Source organism: Octopus sinensis, linkage group LG4 (genome assembly GCF_006345805.1).
Source record: "Octopus sinensis linkage group LG4, ASM634580v1, whole genome shotgun sequence".
Taxonomy (NCBI): domain Eukaryota; kingdom Metazoa; phylum Mollusca; class Cephalopoda; order Octopoda; family Octopodidae; genus Octopus; species Octopus sinensis.
The window spans coordinates 156636165-156646794 of NC_043000.1; the positions used below are offsets into that span (position 1 = coordinate 156636165).

A 10630-nucleotide genomic window follows, 5' to 3' on the forward strand; every position below is an offset into this window, starting at 1 on the left:
AAAATTCTTAAAGATTCGTACTCTGTTTTTACTCCGTGGATTACCATGAAAAAAATTTCGAAAAAAGTAAAAAATGAAAAAAATGAGGTGGAGAGGGAGAAAATTAAAATATTGAGAACGTGTTTTTTGAGCGAAATTCTAATCTCCTCTATGGAAAACAAAGAAGTCGGAAGAAATTTGGGAAAAACTAAGGGTGAGGCGCAAATGTCACCTCGGACATGCTAGAAACAACAGGCAAAGGATTTCTGCGAGAACTTCCTTTTAAGTTTATATCAAAGATCATGTTTTTAAACACGCTCATTACAAACACAAATTACAGAATAGAAAAAGGCCTTTACAATTGGATTTGAGCTGTAATTTTGCGCGTGCACACAGCAAGAAATATCGTAATTCGTACAAAGGTTTTTACCTAGTGTGTGTGTGTGTGTGTGTGTGTGTGTGTGTGTGTGTGTGTGTGTGTGTGTTTATGTGTGTGTGCAAACGTAAGTTATTTTTACATACTTTTTTTAATTCCAAAGAAGATAAACATTGAACAATACTTTCAAAATTGGAGTTCAGCTCTGATTGTGAAGCCGTGAAGATATTTACACGTATTTGTAGGGTTAATGCGCCCCAGTAACATGTATGGAAACGTACACGTAAATACTGTATTAATATATGTTATCTTTACAGAGCGCGTTTGGAATTATCTATATAATTGATAGCTAAGGGTGTAAAAATTTCAATGAAATCCAGGTTTAGTCATATATCGATGAAGTTAGTGAAGTTGTAACATGTTGACAATATAATGCCTCCTTGCATTATAATGAGAAATTGAAAGAGAGAGATAATGTCACTCTGTCTTTGGAAGAGAAAATTAATTGTCTTGTTGATAGAAAGGCAGAAAAGACAGGAAGCAGTGAAATAGAATGGGAGACATAGCCTGCCAAATGAAGGGCAAACATATTGAATAGTAACATATAGTTGACAACAGTGTCCCCATACATTATAATGGGAAATTGAAAAGAGAGAGATAATACCACTCTGTCACGCCTACATGTTTGTTGGTGGCTTAACAATCATGGTGAAGCCAAATTTTGGAAATATTGTTCAAGTTTGTCTTCTTTTGGAAAGAAGAACGGTATGGAAAAATAACTGTGCTATTTCAGTAGAATTCTTCGCATGCGGGAAACGTGAGACGAAAGTGAAACACTAGGAGCAAATCAAAATATTGCCCCAAAATGACCTCAAAATTGTGCGACCCGACCTCTTTTTTGAGGTTATATTAGTAGCCGAAAGATTACTTAATCTTTTGATACTTCATACATAAGAATCGGCAACTCAGTTTTCGAATCTACAAGGAACACACGCACACACAAACTCTCTATTATGTATATATATATATATAATATATATATATGAATGAGTGAACAAACAATAGGAAACAGCACTCAACGCATTTAGAACTTACATGTGTTATTTGAACCAATTTCATTCCAGAAACCTGAAGAAGATGGGCTCCTTTAGGGACCTGCAATACTTGAAACCGAATCAAACTGTTTTAAATAAGAATGATGATGATGATAATAATAATATTAATAATAATAATAACAACAACAACAACAACAACAACAATAATAATAATAATAATAATAATAATAATAATGTTAACAACATCAACATTCAGTCTTTCTAAGCCCTGTAAAAGAATTCGGACGTTTGGGCCTCTAACCATCCCTTTTGTGAGACCCTTAAAGCCTGGAACTTTTCAACACCCACCCCGTACATAAATCATGCATTTAAATAGCCATCCATCCACCCATCCATCCGTCCGTCCATACATACATCCATACACACATACATACATACATACATACATACATACATACATACATACATACATACATACATGCATACATGCATGCATACATACATACATGCATACATACATACAACATACATACATACATACATACACACATACATAGTTACATACATGCATGCATACATGCATGCATACATAACTACATACATAACTACATACATACATACATACATGCATGCATACATAACTACATACATACATGCATGCATACATACATACATATATATAACTACATACATACATACATACATAACTACATACATGCATACATACATACATAACTAACATACATACATACATGCATACACGCATACATACTTACATACATGCATGCATACATACATAACTACATACATAACTACATACATATATACATACACGCATACATACTTACATACATACATACATGCATGCATGCATGCATACATACGTACATACATACACGCATACATACATACATACATACACGCATACATACATACATACATGCACACATACATACATACATACATACATACACGCATACATACATACATACATACATACATACATACTTACATGCATACATACATACATACATGCATACATACATACATACATACATACACGCATACATACATACATACATACATACATGCATACATACATACATACATACATACATACTTACATGCATACATACATACATACATACATACATACATACATACATACTTACATGCATACATACGTACATACATACACGCATACATACATACATACATACACACATACATAGTTACATACATGCATGCATACATGCATGCATACATGCATGCATACATAACTACATACATAACTACATACATACATACATACATACATGCATACATAACTACATACATACATGCATGCATACATACATACATATATAACTACATACATACATACATACATAACTACATACATGCATACATACATACATAACTACATACATACATACATACATACATGCATACACGCATATATACTTACATACATGCATGCATACATACATAACTACATACATAACTACATACATATATACATACACGCATACATACTTACATACATACATACATACACGCATACATACATACATACATACATGCATACATACATACATACATACATACACGCATACATACTTACATACATACATGCATGCATGCATGCATACATACGTACATACATACACGCATACATACATACATACATACACGCATACATCATACATACATACATACATACATACATACATACATACATACATACATACATACTTACATACATACATACATACTTACATGCATGCATAGATACATACATACATACATACATACATACATACATACATACATACATACATACATACATACATACATACATACATACATACATACATACATATATACATTTGCAGGTATTTCGCATCGTTCAATTTTCAACGCAGGGAATTTTACTTTGTCTTCACATCCTTATTCAAATTCATTGCGTTGTTGCTGCTAGTGTCCCTGCTACAGCAACTCTTATCATTGTGAACAATTTCTCATGCTTGCCAGGTCCTTGTTTTCTTTGTCTCTTCTTTTGCAGGACGAAATATTTGCACTAAATTCATAAAGTTGGCAATTACGGTAGCTCCAGCGTAGCAAACACCAATGGTTTCATTTCCTTAAACTTTGCCGTTCATCCTTTCAGGGTCTATAAAACAAGTATCAGTTGAGTACTAGGGTCAATCTAATAGACTACCCCCCCCCCACACCAGAATTTCAGGTTTTGTGCCTATAGTAGAAAGGATATTTAGACGCTGCTTAATTGCTCTTGAGAATAGGATAATTGTTTACTCTTTTACTCTTTTACTTGTTTCAGTCATTTGACTGCGGCCATGCTGGAGCACCGCCTTTAGTCGAGCAACTCGAACCCGGGACTTATTCTTTTGTAAGCCCAGTACTTATTCTATCGGTCTCTTTTGCCGAACCTCTAAGTAACGGGGACATAAACACACCAGCATCGGTTGTCAAGCAATGCTAGGGGGCAAAACACAGACACACAAACACACACACGCATATTTATATATATAGATATATATATATATATATATATACGACGGGCTTCTTTCAGTTTCTGTCTACCAAATCCACTCACAAGGCTTTGGTCAGCCCGAGGCTATAGTAGAAGACACTTGCCCAAGGTGCCACGCAGTGGGACTGAACCCGGAACCATGTGGTTGGTAAACAAGCTACTTACCACACAGCCACTCCTGCGCCTAACTCCTGTTGCTTAAAATTCTTATCTATTCTTTTAAAATGTAGCTTTATGATTTCGATTCTTTCGGAATTTGTACATATAATATGGCGGAAGACGAGAATCAAGGTGCATGAGGTGACGGGAATTAAATTGAAAGGCAAATAGGTAACTGACCTGCGATAAGTCAATTACATATTGAAAGTAAACGAATAGATAATGAAGGCGCTAACTGTAAAATGCGGTTAATGTTATCGCATTTGAAAGCTTTTATCTTTGTTTAAGTAATTAAACCGAAATATATCACGACGTTTACCAAATGTATTGGACGTGTGAGTTCAGGTACCTCTTTGTGTGTATGTGTGTGTGTGCGTGCGTGTGTGTGTGTGTGTGTGAGAGAGAGTGTGTGTGTGTGTGAGAGAGAGAGTGTGTGTGTGTGTGTGAGAGTGTGTGTGAGTGTGTGCGTGTGTGTGTGAGTGTGTGTGTGTGAGTGTGTGTGTGTGTGTGTTAGTGTGTGTGTGTGTATGTGTGTGTGTGTGTGTGTGTATGTGTGTGTGAGAGAGTATGTGTGTGTGTGTGAGAGTGTGTGTGTGTGTGTGAGAGTGTGTGTGTGTGTGAGTATGTGTGTGTGAGAGTGTGTGTGTGAGTGTGTGAGTGTGTGTGTGTGAGTGTGTGAGTGTGTGAGTGTGTGTGTGTGCGTGTGGGTGTGTGAGAGAGTGCGTGTGTGTGTGCGTGAGAGAGTGTGTGTGTGTGTGAGTGTGTGTGTGTGTCTGCGTGTGCGTGTGTGTGTGAGTGTGTGAGTGTGTGTGTGTGCGCGTGTGTGTGTGTGTGTGAGTGTGAATAATGTGAAGGTTAAATCGTGTGAAGACAGGAAAGGAAAACTATCAAATCAACTTTAGAATATATACATGCGCACACCTCTCTCTCTCTCTCTTTCACACAAAAGCACACACGCGAGCGCTCACACCATTACACACCCACACATACGCATGGCCATGCATACCCGCCATAGGTACACATGTGCATACTTAGTTAATTAGTGCCTTTAATGGGAATTGTTGTCGATTACTGCCAATTATTAAAGATTATTTGTTAACGTTCATTTTCCATTGTAACAGTTTGGTTCACTTTATTTCATATATTATATGTACACAGTTCGAAAGACCGCCAGTAAGTCAGTTAATTAGCTTCAATTATTATTCTGTCCATTTAATTTAGCCCCATTCTTCAACCCATGACCGGGAAGATCTACAATCAAAGGCACTAAACATTATCCCCACTTTCTCTCTCTCTCTCTCTCTCTCTCTCTCTCTCTCTCTCTCTCTCTCTCTCTCTCTTTCTTTCTTCCATTCACTTCTTTTAAATATGATGTAATTTAAGGAAAATCTTGGTATTATTTCTAGCAGATTAACGAGAGACCTGCTATGTGCTTGTAGCCAACAGTTCCCGCGATGGCTCGTATTTCTTTTATTATGGTTGAGACGACAGCGATTGAATGTGACGACTATAAGATTGAAATCAGTTGGAATATCTTTGGTGCAGTTGGAGAGCTGAAAGTAGTAGACGGGAAAGAAAGTAAGAAGGTTGTTAATCAAAATGAAACCGTAAACCCTCATTTAAAAGCTTAATAGCCATTTCTACTAATGGCACAAGACCTATTTAAAAGATTAATAATGAGCGCCATAACGTCCATTAATGTAACAGGGAGACATAATAATCCCAGTTAACCTGATTTTTGTCAGCAGTGGGCATACGAGCTTACATTTTGAGGACAGAGTACAGTCGAGGGGTCTATGGAAACTGAGTTCATTTGTTTTATTGGCCCAGAACTTGAGAAGCCAAAGAAGGCCTTACGTAACTCCCAAGCAGGTTTCTCAAAAGTAAATAAATAAATGAATAAATAAATAAATAAGAATTATAACCTGTTTTTGAATTATTTTGGGGGGATGCCCCTCCATCCCTCCCCTCCCATTGTCCAAAGTCCGTCTTGTGCTGCCTGTCCAAATTTCTCTAAGACGACTTGGTTATACCCTGCAAGTCCGCCGAGGTCGACTTTGCCTTTCATCCTTTCGGGGTCGATAAATTAAATACCAGCTGCGTACTGGGTTCGATCTAATCGACTGGCACCCTCCCCCAAAATTTCGGGCCTTATGTCTAGAGTAGAAAAGAATAATACCCTGCAAGTACTTTCTGCTTTTTTAGTTACTACTGTGTTTGTTTCCTACTATCAATTGGCCGGTACTCATTTTATCAGAGAACAAAAATAAAGTGAGAGGGGGAAAATATCGTATTTGTTTTAAATACCATAAACAATAGTAAACGAAATCAAACAAATAATATTTTAAGTCATTTACTAACTAACAGTACATAACTTGCACATAATGAAAACAGTTTATATAATGTGAAAACAAAAATATTCAATCTCTTAAATACGATGTTTCATTTTGGAACTTCTATGTATTTTCTCTGTGACATTTCTTTATAACCTTTTTAATGAGGAGAGAGTCTCCTAGTCTAAGAGGAGGGAAGAAAAGGGATCTAAAGGAACGGGTAAGGACTGCATCAGATTTTGAGATTCAGGGACATGAGGAGCTTTTGAAAGACCTGAACGTAAATCCCCGTGCCTTCAGCAAAACAGAATCAAGAAGAAATCGGTAGAATAAAAAGAAAACCCTCAATCGCTGTTTCAGAGGCAACTTCTGGGTTGTCAAGAAACTATTCGAGCAATCAAAGTGTGAGACATTCAAGGTGGAGAAAGAAACTCTTGAACAACCCAAGAAAACTTATTCTCTTTGAGAGGCATTACTTGAGATTCAGAGTCTGATGTGGCCAGCGATGCCAGAAGAAATGTTTAATAACAAACCCCCCGCTCAATGAAATTTAAAAGAATTATTTCACAAATGAACCAAATGGGGTGCCTTATCCGCTGTATAGAAATATGTTTCAATGTTCTTCGGTGATTTCAAAAATAGTTATGGTCAACGAGGAGGAACTTGAAGACCAGCAATCAGTAGATGATAGCGGATGGATGTATATTCTTAAAGAACAGAACTCGTGTATCATTTATAAGTTAATGTTATATGAATTCTGTGACTCGTATGCAACATCACCTTTGAATATTGAGGAGTAAACTTTGTTTTTTTGCTCTGGCAGGAAGGTTAACGATATATATCTCACAAGAATTAAGTACCTAGATATGTAAGTAAAAAAAAAGTGGCACCCCGGGAGTGTCTGGATGCGTAGAGCACGTCTTGATGATTTGGTGAGAAAGACAGAGAGCTGGCACAGAGTAGATGGACCTTGGTGTTGTGTGGGTTGATATAACAAATGCCTATAAATTAGTCAGCAGCCCTACCTCAACTAACCATCATCTAAAGCAAATTCAAAACAACTGTATTTAACAAATAAAACTTAAAAGTAATGAACTCATTATTTTGTTGTTTTTACATGAATCGCTACCCCATTATCGCCCCACTTTTCTTCAACACCCCCTTGGAACTTTCCACCGACCCCAGGGGTGGGCGCAGTATTGCCCGCTTTGGGAACTACTGCTCTTCAGTAGTTCCCAAAGTGCAGCTTGTAATCGATTTTAAGTGCAATCTTCTTGAGCTCGAATTCATTCATCATTCTGTAAGAATAAATACTCTAGTTTCAGCCACTGACGTTGTAATAATAACCCTTTCTACTATAGGCACAAAGCTCGAAATTTTGTGGGGAGTGGATAGTCAATTACATGGACCCCAATACTTGACCGACACTTATTTCATCGACCCCGAAAGAATGAAAGGCAAAGTCGGCCTCGGCGGAATTTGAGCTCAGAATAGAAAGACGAACGAAATGCAGCTAATTGCTCTACTCGGCTCTTGGTTCTGCGAGTTTGCTGCCTTACTAAGGTTGCGTAATAATGATTTCAAAGTTTTGCACAAGGCCAGCAATTTCGAGGGAGTGGTAAGTCGATAACATTGAAACCATTGTTTTAACTGGGACTTATTTTATCGACCTCAAAAGGATAAGAAGCAAGGTCGACCTTGGTGGAATTTTAAATTCATAAGGTAAAGGCGGACGAAATACCACTAAGTATTTTATCCCGCATGCTAACTATTCTGCCAACTCACCGCCTTGCTGAGACTGTATAATAATACAATCGCTAGTATATTTTGTAATTGTTGGAATAAATTATGCTGCATTAATTAGCAGGAAGTTAGAAAATTGTCGCCAGATAGAATGCCTTCTACTGTTTCCCGGTTTTCTGCTCTCCTGTTTTGAAATTCCGCTGAGGTCAGCTTTGCTTTTCATTTTCCGGTTGTTAATAAATAAAACATCGGTCAAATACTGGATCGATTTCTTTCATCCTTGTAAGGTAGATAAAATAGTTTACAGCAACTCATGTCGAGTCTACGACTATATTTCAGTTCTCATATCGGAGCCCCTTTACAGTAGTTAATTTAGTTAACCTTTCTTGGGAACTCATGTATGTCATAATTCTCACCTCTAGCTAAAATCCACAGATTTCATATCAGCTCGTGCTAAAGGGAAAATAATAAAAAAAAAACACTTACTCCGACCCTGTCTCTGTAATATAAAGCTTTGACCTAAAAGTGAAACACTCTTGTAGCTAATTTATGAGATTCGATTTACATCTAAAAGTAGCATGGGAGGTACTGTCCGCTAGCTTTAAGATAGAAAAGGTGCCACAGCCAATCGGGGAAGCTTCAAGCTAATTGCATTGTTTTTCTTCACTTCTTGTAGTTTACTGTTTTCTGTCTGCGATTTCTCTCACCACTTTTATCTAAAGCGAAGATTTCTCAAGAATTGCTTATCACATATGATTGATTTCTGTCGAAATCTGGAGAACATCACTTCCAGCTACTGTATGAGGTCAAAGAAGATAATATTGATTCTTTTTTATTTGGCAGAAAGCCATATTTTGTAGTGGAAGTTAAACTGCAAGTTGGTATAATAATACTGGTACGTTTATATAATGCAAAATAGACTTTAACGAGATTTGAAACCGGGACATGTGAGAGACAACATCTAAACATACTATCATGCACAGTACAAAGATCGCTTATTTGTTTTGAGGTCAAATTTTGTTGCATTGACTTTGCTTATTAAATAAGAACCTATGAGCGCTGGGGTTGACACAATCGACTAGATCCCTTCTCCAAAATTTCACTTTTTGTGCCTAGAGTAGAAAGAAGAAAGAGGGGGGAAGGGAAAATTTCTCTAACAACATTTTTTTAATGGTAAACTTGTATTTGTATGTGAAAAAGGCCACAGAACAATTATTATTGGAAGAAAGAAGGTCAGGCTTGGGTAAGATGGAAGATTGCAAAGATAAAGCAATGTACAAGCACTTGACAAATGAATGAAACTGAAAACAGATGGGTAAAGAAAAGAATGCATGGACAGTTTCATAGGGATGTTGAAAATAAGACAGACAGAGAAAAAAGATGGCTATTGATGACTAAAAGTGAATTAAAACCGGAAACGGAGGCTCTAATCTGTGCTGCCCAAGAGCAAGCACTAAGACCGAATTACATCAAATACAAAATAGACAACACACCAGAAAGGGATAAGTGCAGAATTTCTGGACAAAATGGTGAAACCGTATGGCATATTACCAGTCAATGTACACCACAAGGCCAGAAAGAATATAAGAGACGTCATGACAATATAGCAAAGATTGTCTATTGGGCATTTTGCAACAAGTATAGACTTGAGAGAGCAAAAAAGTGGTACGAACATAAACCCGAAAGCATCATCGAAAATGATAATGCAAAGATCCTATGGGATTTTATGATTGAGTGTGACCATGAGATGGAGAATAGGAAGCCTGACATAGTGTTAATTGAGTAAGAAAGCAAAGGATGCTAACAACAATGTATGAGATAAGAAAGAAAAGTCGATAGATATGACAGGTTAGCTTGGGGGTTTAAGCAGTTGTGGTCGATGAAAAAGGTGATAGAAGTACCATTAATTGTCGGAGCCCTGAGAACAGTGAGTAAAAATCTTGAGAAGTACATGGAACAAATAGGGGCTGCAATAAAGGTAGATCACTTGCAGAAAACAGCACTGCTTGGAACCACTCGTCTAAGCAATTTTATTGTTTTGAAACCACTATGTACCTACATACCCAGTTTCATCGGGGGTGACATCGACTTCCTGTTCCATCTTCCCAAAACAAGAGAAACGAATTCACTTTAACTTAGTTTTGATGAGGTAAGCCTTTACACCAATATTCCACATGATTTAGGAATAAAGACGATTAAATACTGAAGAGAAAAACATATAGAAGTGATGCCCAAAGCTTTCTCACTTTCTGAGCGTTAAACTAATACATATGTTTGTTGTTTACATACCCGTCTTCGTCTTTTGTTTTGTAAATTCTCACTATATTAGACACAGTCAGACTTATTCTGGAAAACATCACATTATTCTTCAGTGGAAAGAATTACATCCAAATTAAAGGCACAGCGATAGGAACGAGTTTTGCTTCCGTTT

General features: G+C 37.0%; 1 long non-coding RNA gene across 1 annotated transcript; it reads left to right on the plus strand.

Moving 5' to 3' along the window:
• Positions 1–1607: 1607 nt before the first annotated feature.
• Positions 1608–9981, plus strand: LOC118763299. The gene is made up of 2 exons (XR_004999050.1): positions 1608–1645; positions 9839–9981. It is a non-coding gene; the product is annotated as an uncharacterized LOC118763299 (long non-coding RNA).
• The last annotated feature ends 649 nt before the right edge of the window (positions 9982–10630 follow it).